Source organism: Hemitrygon akajei, chromosome 19 (genome assembly GCF_048418815.1).
Source record: "Hemitrygon akajei chromosome 19, sHemAka1.3, whole genome shotgun sequence".
In the NCBI taxonomy this organism is placed as follows: domain Eukaryota; kingdom Metazoa; phylum Chordata; class Chondrichthyes; order Myliobatiformes; family Dasyatidae; genus Hemitrygon; species Hemitrygon akajei.
The window spans coordinates 77,465,424-77,478,311 of record NC_133142.1 but is presented as its reverse complement, the minus strand read 5'-3'; positions in this window follow the sequence as shown (position 1 = coordinate 77,478,311).

The following is a 12,888-nucleotide window of genomic DNA, read 5'->3' as shown; positions in this document are numbered from 1 at the left end:
GGTCTCTATCAGCTTTGTGTCTGCGTGGATCGGTCTCTATCCGCTTTGTGTCTGGGTGGATCGGTCTCTATCAGCTTTGAGTCTGTGTGGATCGGTCTCTATCCGCTTTGAGTCTGTGTGGATCGGTCTCTATCAGGTTTGAGTCTGTGTGGATCGGTCTCTATCAGCTTTGAGTCTGTGTGGATCGGTCTCTATCAGCTTTGCGTCTGTGTGGATCGGTCTCTATCAGTTTTGAGTCTGTGTGGATCTTGCTCTATCAGCTTTGCGTCTGTGTGGATCGGTCTCTATCAGCTTTGAGTCTGTGTAGATCGGAATCTATCAGCTTTGAGTCTGTGTGGATCGGTCTCTATCAGCTTTGAGTCTGTGTGGATCGGTCTCTATCAGCTTTGAGTCTGGGTTGATCGGTCTCTATCAGCTTTGAGTCTGTGTGGATCGGTCTCTATCAGATTTGAGTCTGGGTGGATCGGTCTCTATCAGCTTTGAGTCTGTGTGGATCGGTCTCTATCAGCTTTGAGTCTGGGTTGATCGATCTCTATCAGCTTTGAGTCTGTGTGGTTCGGTCTCTATCAGATTTGAGTCTGCGTGGATCGGTCTCTATCAGCTTTGAGTCTGCGTGGATCGGTCTCTATCAGCTTTGAGTCTGTGTGGATCGGTCTCTATCAGCTTTGTGTCTGGGTTGATCGTTCTCTATCAGTTTTGAGTCTGTATCGATCGGGCTCTATCAGTTTTGAGTCTGTGTGGATCGGTCTCTATCAGCTTTGAGTCTTTGTGGATCGGTCTCTATCAGCTTTGAGTCCGTGTGGATCGGTCTCTATCAGCTTTGAGTCTGTGTTGATCGGTCTCTATCAGCTTTGAGTCTGTGTGGATCGGTCTCTATCAGCTTTGAGTCTGTGTGGATCGGTCTCTATCAGCTTTGAGTCTGTGTGGATCGGTCTCTATCAGCTTTGAGTCTGTGTGAATCGGTCTCTATCAGCTTTGAGTCTGTGTTGATCGGTCTCTATCAGCTTTGAGTCTTTGTGGATCGGTCTCTATCCGCTTTGAATCTGTGTGGATCGGTCTCTATCAGCTTTGAGTCTGTGTGGATCGGTCTCTATCAGCTCTGAGTCTGTGTGGATCGGTCTCTATCCGCTTTGAATCTGTGTGGATTGGTCTCTATCAGCTTTGAGTCTGTGTTGATCGGTCTCTATCAGCTTTGAGTCTGTGTGGATCGGTCTCTATCAGCTTTGAGTCTGTGTGGATCGGTCTCTCTCAGATTTGAGTCTGCGTTGATTGGTCTCTATCAGATTTGAGTCTGGGTGGATTGGTCTCTATCTGCTTTGTGTCTGGGTTGATCGGTCTCTATCAGCTTTGAGTCTGTGTGGATCGGACTCTATCCGCTTTGTGTCTGGGTGGATCGGTCTCTATCCGCTTTGTTTCTGTGTGGATCGGTCTCTATCAGCTTTGAGTCTATGTGGATCGGTCTCTATCAGCTTTGTGTCTGGGTTGATCGGTCTCTATCAGCTTTGTTTCTGTGTGGATCGGTCTCTATCAGCTTTGTGTCTGTGTGGATCGGTCTCTATCAGCTTTGTGTCTGCGTGGATCGGTCTCTATCCGCTTTGTGTCTGGGTGGATCGGTCTCTATCAGCTTTGAGTCTGTGTGGATCGGTCTCTATCCGCTTTGAGTCTGTGTGGATCGGTCTCTATCAGGTTTGAGTCTGTGTGGATCGGTCTCTATCAGCTTTGAGTCTGTGTGGATCGGTCTCTATCAGCTTTGCGTCTGTGTGGATCGGTCTCTATCAGCTTTGAGTCTGTGTAGATCGGAATCTATCAGCTTTGAGTCTGTGTGGATCGGTCTCTATCAGCTTTGAGTCTGTGTGGATCGGTCTCTATCAGCTTTGAGTCTGGGTTGATCGGTCTCTATCAGCTTTGAGTCTGTGTGGATCGGTCTCTATCAGATTTGAGTCTGGGTGGATCGGTCTCTATCAGCTTTGAGTCTGTGTGGATCGGTCTCTATCAGCTTTGTGTCTGGGTTGATCGGTCTCTATCAGCTTTGAGTGTGTGTGGATCGATCTCTATCAGCTTTGAGCCTGTGTGGATCTGTCTCTATCAGCTTTGAGTCTGTGTGGATCGGTCTCTATCAGCTTTGAGTCTGTGTGGATCGGTCTCTATCAGCTTTGTGTCTGTGTGGATCGGTCTCTATCAGCTTTGAGTCTGTGTGGATCGGTCTCTATCAGCTTTGAGTCTGTGTGGATCGGTCTCTATCAACTTTGAGTCTGGGTTGATCGATCTCTATCAGCTTTGAGTCTGTGTGGATCGGTCTCTATCAGCTTTGAGTCTGTGTGGTTCGGTCTCTATCAGATTTGAGTCTGCGTGGATCGGTCTCTATCAGATTTGTGTCTGCGTGGATTGGTCTCTATCAGCTTTGAGTCTGTGTGGATCGGTCTCTATCAGCTTTGTGTCTGGGTTGATCGGTCTCTATCAGTTTTGAGTCTGTGTCGATCGGGCTCTATCAGTTTTGAGTCTGTGTGGATCTTGCTCTATCAGCTTTGAGTCTGTGTGGATCTGGCTCTATCAGCTTTGAGTCTGTGTGGATTGGTCTCTATCAGCTTTGAGTCTGTGTGGATCGGTCTCTATCAGCTTTGAGTCTGTGTGGATCGGTCTCTATCACCTTTGAATCTTTGTGGATCGGTCTCTATCAGCTTTGAGTCTTTGTGGATCGGTCTCTATCAGCTTTGAGTCTGTGTGGATCGGTCTCTATCAGCTTTGAGTCTGTGTGGATCGGTCTCTATCAGCTTTGAGTCTGTGTGGATCGGTCTCTATCAGCTTTGAGTCTGTTTGGGTCGATCCCTATCAGCTTTGAGTCTGTGTGGGTCGGTCTCTATCAGCTTTGAGTCTGTGTGGGTCGGTCTCTATCAGCTTTGAGTCTGTGTGTATCGGGCTCTATCCGCTTTGAGTCTGTGTGTATCGGGCTCTATCCGCTTTGAGTCTGCGTGGATCGATCTCTATCAGCTTTGTGTCTGCGTGGATCGATCTCTATCAGCTTTGTGTCTGCGTGGATCGATCTCTATCAGCTTTGTGTCTGCGTGGATCGATCTCTATCAGCTTTGAGTCTATGTGGATCGGTCTCTGTCAGCTTTGAGTCTGTGTGGGTCGGTCTCTATCAGCTTTGAGTCTGTGTGGATCGGTCTCTATCAGGTTTGAGCCTGTGTGGATCTGTCTCTATCAGCTTTGAGTCTGTGTGGATCGGTCTCTATCAGCTTTGAGTCTGTGTGGATCGGTCTCTATCAGCTTTGTGTCTGTGTGGATCGGTCTCTATCAGCTTTGAGTCTGTGTGGATCGGTCTCTATCAGCTTTGAGTCTGTGTGGATCGGTCTCTATCAGCTTTGAGTCTGGGTTGATCGGTCTCTATCAGCTTTGAGTCTGTGTGGATCGGTCTCTATCAGATTTGAGTCTGGGTGGATCGGTCTCTATCAGCTTTGAGTCTGTGTGGATCGGTCTCTATCAGCTTTGTGTCTGGGTTGATCGGTCTCTATCAGCTTTGAGTGTGTGTGGATCGATCTCTATCAGCTTTGAGCCTGTGTGGATCTGTCTCTATCAGCTTTGAGTCTGTGTGGATCGGTCTCTATCAGCTTTGAGTCTGTGTGGATCGGTCTCTATCAGCTTTGTGTCTGTGTGGATCGGTCTCTATCAGCTTTGAGTCTGTGTGGATCGGTCTCTATCAGCTTTGAGTCTGTGTGGATCGGTCTCTATCAACTTTGAGTCTGGGTTGATCGATCTCTATCAGCTTTGAGTCTGTGTGGATCGGTCTCTATCAGCTTTGAGTCTGTGTGGTTCGGTCTCTATCAGATTTGAGTCTGCGTGGATCGGTCTCTATCAGATTTGTGTCTGCGTGGATTGGTCTCTATCAGCTTTGAGTCTGTGTGGATCGGTCTCTATCAGCTTTGTGTCTGGGTTGATCGGTCTCTATCAGTTTTGAGTCTGTGTCGATCGGGCTCTATCAGTTTTGAGTCTGTGTGGATCTTGCTCTATCAGCTTTGAGTCTGTGTGGATCTGGCTCTATCAGCTTTGAGTCTGTGTGGATTGGTCTCTATCAGCTTTGAGTCTGTGTGGATCGGTCTCTATCAGCTTTGAGTCTGTGTGGATCGGTCTCTATCACCTTTGAATCTTTGTGGATCGGTCTCTATCAGCTTTGAGTCTTTGTGGATCGGTCTCTATCAGCTTTGAGTCTGTGTGGATCGGTCTCTATCAGCTTTGAGTCTGTGTGGATCGGTCTCTATCAGCTTTGAGTCTGTGTGGATCGGTCTCTATCAGCTTTGAGTCTGTTTGGGTCGATTCCTATCAGCTTTGAGTCTGTGTGGGTCGGTCTCTATCAGCTTTGAGTCTGTGTGGGTCGGTCTCTATCAGCTTTGAGTCTGTGTGTATCGGGCTCTATCCGCTTTGAGTCTGTGTGTATCGGGCTCTATCCGCTTTGAGTCTGCGTGGATCGATCTCTATCAGCTTTGTGTCTGCGTGGATCGATCTCTATCAGCTTTGTGTCTGCGTGGATCGATCTCTATCAGCTTTGTGTCTGCGTGGATCGATCTCTATCAGCTTTGAGTCTATGTGGATCGGTCTCTATCAGCTTTGAGTCTGTGTGGATCGGTCTCTATCAGCTTTGAGTCTGTGTGGATCGGTCTCTATCAGCTTTGAGTCTGTGTGGATCGGGCTCTATCCACTTTGAGTCTGTGTGGATCGATCTCTATCAGCTTTGTGTCTGCGTGGATCGATCTCTATCAGCTTTGAGTCTGTGTGGATCGGTCTCTATCAGCTTTGAGTCTGTGTGGATCGGTCTCTATCAGCTTTGAGTCTGTGTGGATCGGTCTCTATCTGCTTTGTGTCTGTGTGGATCGGTCTCTATCAGCTTTGTGTCTGTGTGGATCGGTCTCTATCAGCTTTGAGTCTGTGTGGATCGGTCTCTATCAGCTTTGAGTCTGGGTTGATCGATCTCTATCAGCTTTGAGTCTGTGTGGATCGGTCTCTATCAGCTTTGAGTCTGGGTTGATCGATCTCTATCAGCTTTGAGTCTGTGTGGATCGGACTCTATCCGCTTTGTGTCTGGGTGGATCGGTCTCTATCCGCTTTGTTTCTGTGTGGATCGGTCTCTATCAGCTTTGAGTCTATGTGGATCGGTCTCTATCAGCTTTGTGTCTGGGTTGATCGGTCTCTATCAGCTTTGTTTCTGTGTGGATCGGTCTCTATCAGCTTTGTGTCTGTGTGGATCGGTCTCTATCAGCTTTGTGTCTGCGTGGATCGGTCTCTATCCGCTTTGTGTCTGGGTGGATCGGTCTCTATCAGCTTTGAGTCTGTGTGGATCGGTCTCTATCCGCTTTGAGTCTGTGTGGATCGGTCTCTATCAGGTTTGAGTCTGTGTGGATCGGTCTCTATCAGCTTTGAGTCTGTGTGGATCGGTCTCTATCAGCTTTGAGTCTGTGTGGATCGGTCTCTATCAGCTTTGAGTCTGTGTAGATCGGAATCTATCAGCTTTGAGTCTGTGTGGATCGGTCTCTATCAGCTTTGAGTCTGTGTGGATCGGTCTCTATCAGCTTTGAGTCTGGGTTGATCGGTCTCTATCAGCTTTGAGTCTGTGTGGATCGGTCTCTATCAGCTTTGAGTCTGTGTGGATCGGTCTCTATCAGCTTTGAGTCTGTGTGGATCGGTCTCTATCAGCTTTGAGTCTGTGTGGATCGGTCTCTATCAACTTTGAGTCTGGGTTGATCGATCTCTATCAGCTTTGAGTCTGTGTGGATCGGTCTCTATCAGCTTTGAGTCTGTGTGGTTCGGTCTCTATCAGATTTGAGTCTGCGTGGATCGGTCTCTATCAGATTTGAGTCTGCGTGGATCGGTCTCTATCAGCTTTGAGTCTGTGTGGATCGGTCTCTATCAGCTTTGTGTCTGGGTTGATCGGTCTCTATCAGCTTTGTGTCTGGGTTGATCGGTCTCTATCAGTTTTGAGTCTGTGTCGATCGGGCTCTATCAGTTTTGAGTCTGTGTGGATCTTGCTCTATCAGCTTTGAGTCTGTGTGGATCTGGCTCTATCAGCTTTGAGTCTGTGTGGATTGGTCTCTATCAGCTTTGAGTCTGTGTGGATCGGTCTCTATCACCTTTGAGTCTTTGTGGATCGGTCTCTATCAGCTTTGAGTCTTTGTGGATCGGTCTCTATCAGCTTTGAGTCTGTGTGGATCGATCTCTATCAGCTTTGAGTCTGTGTGGATCGGTCTCTATCAGCTTTGAGTCTGGGTTGATCGATCTCTATCAGCTTTGAGTCTTTGTGGATCGGTCTCTATCAGCTTTGAGTCTGGGTTGATCGATCTCTATCAGCTTTGAGTCTGTGTGGTTCGGTCTCTATCAGATTTGAGTCTGCGTGGATCGGTCTCTATCAGCTTTGAGTCTGCGTGGATCGGTCTCTATCAGCTTTGAGTCTGTGTGGATCGGTCTCTATCAGCTTTGTGTCTGGGTTGATCGTTCTCTATCAGTTTTGAGTCTGTATCGATCGGGCTCTATCAGTTTTGAGTCTGTGTGGATCGGTCTCTATCAGCTTTGAGTCTTTGTGGATCGGTCTCTATCAGCTTTGAGTCCGTGTGGATCGGTCTCTATCAGCTTTGAGTCTGTGTTGATCGGTCTCTATCAGCTTTGAGTCTGTGTGGATCGGTCTCTATCAGCTTTGAGTCTGTGTGGATCGGTCTCTATCAGCTTTGAGTCTGTGTGGATCGGTCTCTATCAGCTTTGAGTCTGTGTGAATCGGTCTCTATCAGCTTTGAGTCTGTGTTGATCGGTCTCTATCAGCTTTGAGTCTTTGTGGATCGGTCTCTATCCGCTTTGAATCTGTGTGGATCGGTCTCTATCAGCTTTGAGTCTGTGTGGATCGGTCTCTATCAGCTCTGAGTCTGTGTGGATCGGTCTCTATCCGCTTTGAATCTGTGTGGATTGGTCTCTATCAGCTTTGAGTCTGTGTTGATCGGTCTCTATCAGCTTTGAGTCTGTGTGGATCGGTCTCTATCAGCTTTGAGTCTGTGTGGATCGGTCTCTCTCAGATTTGAGTCTGCGTTGATTGGTCTCTATCAGATTTGAGTCTGGGTGGATTGGTCTCTATCTGCTTTGTGTCTGGGTTGATCGGTCTCTATCAGCTTTGAGTCTGTGTGGATCGGACTCTATCCGCTTTGTGTCTGGGTGGATCGGTCTCTATCCGCTTTGTTTCTGTGTGGATCGGTCTCTATCAGCTTTGAGTCTATGTGGATCGGTCTCTATCAGCTTTGTGTCTGGGTTGATCGGTCTCTATCAGCTTTGTTTCTGTGTGGATCGGTCTCTATCAGCTTTGTGTCTGTGTGGATCGGTCTCTATCAGCTTTGTGTCTGCGTGGATCGGTCTCTATCCGCTTTGTGTCTGGGTGGATCGGTCTCTATCAGCTTTGAGTCTGTGTGGATCGGTCTCTATCCGCTTTGAGTCTGTGTGGATCGGTCTCTATCAGGTTTGAGTCTGTGTGGATCGGTCTCTATCAGCTTTGAGTCTGTGTGGATCGGTCTCTATCAGCTTTGCGTCTGTGTGGATCGGTCTCTATCAGCTTTGAGTCTGTGTAGATCGGAATCTATCAGCTTTGAGTCTGTGTGGATCGGTCTCTATCAGCTTTGAGTCTGTGTGGATCGGTCTCTATCAGCTTTGAGTCTGGGTTGATCGGTCTCTATCAGCTTTGAGTCTGTGTGGATCGGTCTCTATCAGATTTGAGTCTGGGTGGATCGGTCTCTATCAGCTTTGAGTCTGTGTGGATCGGTCTCTATCAGCTTTGTGTCTGGGTTGATCGGTCTCTATCAGCTTTGAGTGTGTGTGGATCGATCTCTATCAGCTTTGAGCCTGTGTGGATCTGTCTCTATCAGCTTTGAGTCTGTGTGGATCGGTCTCTATCAGCTTTGAGTCTGTGTGGATCGGTCTCTATCAGCTTTGTGTCTGTGTGGATCGGTCTCTATCAGCTTTGAGTCTGTGTGGATCGGTCTCTATCAGCTTTGAGTCTGTGTGGATCGGTCTCTATCAACTTTGAGTCTGGGTTGATCGATCTCTATCAGCTTTGAGTCTGTGTGGATCGGTCTCTATCAGCTTTGAGTCTGTGTGGTTCGGTCTCTATCAGATTTGAGTCTGCGTGGATCGGTCTCTATCAGATTTGTGTCTGCGTGGATTGGTCTCTATCAGCTTTGAGTCTGTGTGGATCGGTCTCTATCAGCTTTGTGTCTGGGTTGATCGGTCTCTATCAGTTTTGAGTCTGTGTCGATCGGGCTCTATCAGTTTTGAGTCTGTGTGGATCTTGCTCTATCAGCTTTGAGTCTGTGTGGATCTGGCTCTATCAGCTTTGAGTCTGTGTGGATTGGTCTCTATCAGCTTTGAGTCTGTGTGGATCGGTCTCTATCAGCTTTGAGTCTGTGTGGATCGGTCTCTATCACCTTTGAATCTTTGTGGATCGGTCTCTATCAGCTTTGAGTCTTTGTGGATCGGTCTCTATCAGCTTTGAGTCTGTGTGGATCGGTCTCTATCAGCTTTGAGTCTGTGTGGATCGGTCTCTATCAGCTTTGAGTCTGTGTGGATCGGTCTCTATCAGCTTTGAGTCTGTTTGGGTCGATCCCTATCAGCTTTGAGTCTGTGTGGGTCGGTCTCTATCAGCTTTGAGTCTGTGTGGGTCGGTCTCTATCAGCTTTGAGTCTGTGTGTATCGGGCTCTATCCGCTTTGAGTCTGTGTGTATCGGGCTCTATCCGCTTTGAGTCTGCGTGGATCGATCTCTATCAGCTTTGTGTCTGCGTGGATCGATCTCTATCAGCTTTGTGTCTGCGTGGATCGATCTCTATCAGCTTTGTGTCTGCGTGGATCGATCTCTATCAGCTTTGAGTCTATGTGGATCGGTCTCTGTCAGCTTTGAGTCTGTGTGGGTCGGTCTCTATCAGCTTTGAGTCTGTGTGGATCGGTCTCTATCAGCTTTGAGTCTGTGTGGATCGGTCTCTATCAGCTTTGAGTCTGTGTGGATCGGGCTCTGTCCACTTTGAGTCTGTGTGGATCGATCTCTATCAGCTTTGTGTCTGCGTGGATCGATCTCTATCAGCTTTGAGTCTGTGTGGATCGGTCTCTATCAGCTTTGAGTCTGTGTGGATCGGTCTCTATCAGCTTTGAGTCTGTGTGGATCGGTCTCTATCTGCTTTGTGTCTGTGTGGATCGGTCTCTATCAGCTTTGTGTCTGTGTGGATCGGTCTCTATCAGCTTTGAGTCTGTGTGGATCGGTCTCTATCAGCTTTGAGTCTGGGTTGATCGATCTCTATCAGCTTTGAGTCTGTGTGGATCGGTCTCTATCAGCTTTGAGTCTGGGTTGATCGATCTCTATCAGCTTTGAGTCTGTGTGGATCGGTCTCTATCAGCTTTGAGTCTGGGTTGATCGATCTCTATCAGCTTTGAGTCTGTGTGGTTCGGTCTCTATCAGATTTGAGTCTGCGTGGATCGGTCTCTATCAGCTTTGAGTCTGCGTGGATCGGTCTCTATCAGCTTTGTGTCTGGGTTGATCGTTCTCTATCAGTTTTGAGTCTGTATCGATCGGGCTCTATCAGTTTTGAGTCTGTGTGGATCGGTCTCTATCAGCTTTGAGTCTGTGTGGATCGGTCTCTATCAGCTTTGAGTCTGTGTGGATCGGTCTCTATCAGCTTTGAGTCCGTGTGGATCGGTCTCTAGCAGCTTTGAGTCTGTGTTGATCGGTCTCTATCAGCTTTGAGTCTGTGTGGATCGGTCTCTATCAGCTTTGAGTCTGTGTGGATCGGTCTCTATCAGCTTTGAGTCTGTGTGGATCGGTCTCTATCAGCTTTGAGTCTGTGTGGATCGGTCTCTATCCGCTTTGAATCTGTGTGGATTGGTCTCTATCAGCTTTGAGTCTGTGTTGATCGGTCTCTATCAGCTTTGAGTCTGTGTGGATCGGTCTCTATCAGCTTTGAGTCTGTGTGGATCGGTCTCTCTCAGATTTGAGTCTGCGTTGATTGGTCTCTATCAGATTTGAGTCTGGGTGGATTGGTCTCTATCTGCTTTGTGTCTGGGTTGATCGGTCTCTATCAGCTTTGAGTCTGTGTGGATCGGTCTCTATCCGCTTTGTGTCTGGGTGGATCGGTCTCTATCCGCTTTGTTTCTGTGTGGATCGGTCTCTATCAGCTTTGAGTCTATGTGGATCGGTCTCTATCAGCTTTGTGTCTGGGTTGATCGGTCTCTATCAGCTTTGTTTCTGTGTGGATCGGTCTCTATCAGCTTTGTGTCTGTGTGGATCGGTCTCTAACAGCTTTGTGTCTGTGTGGATCGGTCTCTATCAGCTTTGAGTCTGTGTGGATCGGTCTCTATCAGCTTTGAGTCTGGGTTGATCGATCTCTATCAGCTTTGAGTCTGTGTGGATCGGTCTCTATCAGCTTTGATTCTGGGTTGATCGATCTCTATCAGCTTTGAGTCTGTGTGGATCGGTCTCTATCAGCTTTGAGTCTGGGTTGATCGATCTCTATCAGCTTTGAGTCTGTGTGGTTCGGTCTCTATCAGATTTGAGTCTGCGTGGATCGGTCTCTATCAGCTTTGAGTCTGCGTGGATCGGTCTCTATCAGCTTTGAGTCTGTGTGGATCGGTCTCTGTCAGCTTTGTGTCTGGGTTGATCGTTCTCTATCAGTTTTGAGTCTGTATCGATCGGGCTCTATCAGTTTTGAGTCTGTGTGGATCGGTCTCTATCAGCTTTGAGTCTGTGTGGATCGGTCTCTATCAGCTTTGAGTCTGTGTGGATCGGTCTCTATCAGCTTTGAGTCCGTGTGTATCGGTCTCTATCAGCTTTGAGTCTGTGTTGATCGGTCTCTATCAGCTTTGAGTCTGTGTGGATCGGTCTCTATCAGCTTTGAGTCTGTGTGGATCGGTCTCTATCAGCTTTGAGTCTGTGTGGATCGGTCTCTATCAGCTTTGAGTCTGTGTGGATCGGTCTCTATCAGCTTTGAGTCTGTGTGGATCGGTTTCTATCAGCTTTGAGTCTGTGTTGATCGGTCTCTATCAGCTTTGAGTCTGTCTGGATCGGTCTCTATCAGCTTTGAGTCTGTGTGAATCGGTCTCTATCAGCTTTGAGTCTGTGTTGATCGGTCTCTATCAGCTTTGAGTCTTTGTGGATCGGTCTCTATCCGCTTTGAATCTGTGTGGATCGGTCTCTATCAGCTTTGAGTCTGTGTGGATCGGTCTCTATCAGCTCTGAGTCTGTGTGGATCGGTCTCTATCCGCTTTGAATCTGTGTGGATTGGTCTCTATCAGCTTTGAGTCTGTGTTGATCGGTCTCTATCAGCTTTGAGTCTGTGTGGATCGGTCTCTATCAGCTTTGAGTCTGTGTGGATCGGTCTCTCTCAGATTTGAGTCTGCGTTGATTGGTCTCTATCAGATTTGAGTCTGGGTGGATTGGTCTCTATCTGCTTTGTGTCTGGGTTGATCGGTCTCTATCAGCTTTGAGTCTGTGTGGATCGGTCTCTATCCGCTTTGTGTCTGGGTGGATCGGTCTCTATCCGCTTTGTTTCTGTGTGGATCGGTCTCTATCAGCTTTGAGTCTATGTGGATCGGTCTCTATCAGCTTTGTGTCTGGGTTGATCGGTCTCTATCAGCTTTGTTTCTGTGTGGATCGGTCTCTATCAGCTTTGTGTCTGTGTGGATCGGTCTCTATCAGCTTTGTGTCTGCGTGGATCGGTCTCTATCCGCTTTGTGTCTGGGTGGATCGGTCTCTATCAGCTTTGAGTCTGTGTGGATCGGTCTCTATCCGCTTTGAGTCTTTGTGGATCGGTCTCTATCAGGTTTGAGTCTGTGTGGATCGGTCTCTATCAGCTTTGAGTCTGTGTGGATCGGTCTCTATCAGCTTTGAGTCTGTGTGGATCGGTCTCTATCAGCTTTGAGTCTGTGTAGATCGGAATCTATCAGCTTTGAGTCTGTGTGGATCGGTCTCTATCAGCTTTGAGTCTGTGTGGATCGGTCTCTATCAGCTTTGAGTCTGGGTTGATCGGTCTCTATCAGCTTTGAGTCTGTGTGGATCGGTCTCTATCAGATTTGAGTCTGGGTGGATCGGTCTCTATCAGCTTTGAGTCTGTGTGGATCGGTCTCTATCAGCTTTGTGTCTGGGTTGATCGGTCTCTATCAGCTTTGAGTGTGTGTGGATAGGTCTCTATCAGCTTTGAGTCTGTGTGGATCGGTCTGTATCAGCTTTGAGTCTGTGTGGCTCGTGCTCTATCAGCTTTGAGTCTGTGTGGATCGGTCTCTATCAGCTTTGAGTCTGTGTGGATCGGTCTCTATCAGCTTTGAGTCTGTGTGTATTTGTATAAGACATTGATGTTGCCAAGTTTGGAGTATTGTGTGCAGTTCTGGTCACCCATCTACAGGAAAGATATCATTAAGGTTGAAAGATTACAGAGGTAGTTTACAAGGACTTGCGAACCTGAGCTGTAATGAAAGGCTGAAGAGGTTAGGACTTCATTTCCTGGAGCATAGGAGAATGAGGGGAGATTTGATAGATGTATACAAATTTATGAGGGGTATAGATCCGATAAATGCAAGCAGGCTTTTCCCTCTGAGGTTTGGTGAGATTAGAACTAGAGGTCTTAGTTTAAGGGTGAATGGTGAATTACTTACAAGGAACCTGGGTGGAAACCACTTCACTCAGGATTGTGTGAGTGTGGATGGAGCTGTTGGTGGAAGTTGTGGTTGCGGGTTCAATTGCAACATATTATAAATGTCTGGATGAAAGGAGTACGGAGGCAATGGTCCAAGTGAGGGTGAATGGGACTAGGCAGAATAGTTTGACATGGATTAGATGGGCCAAAGGGCCTGTTTCTGTGCTGTACTGCTCTATGATTCTCTGGGCCATT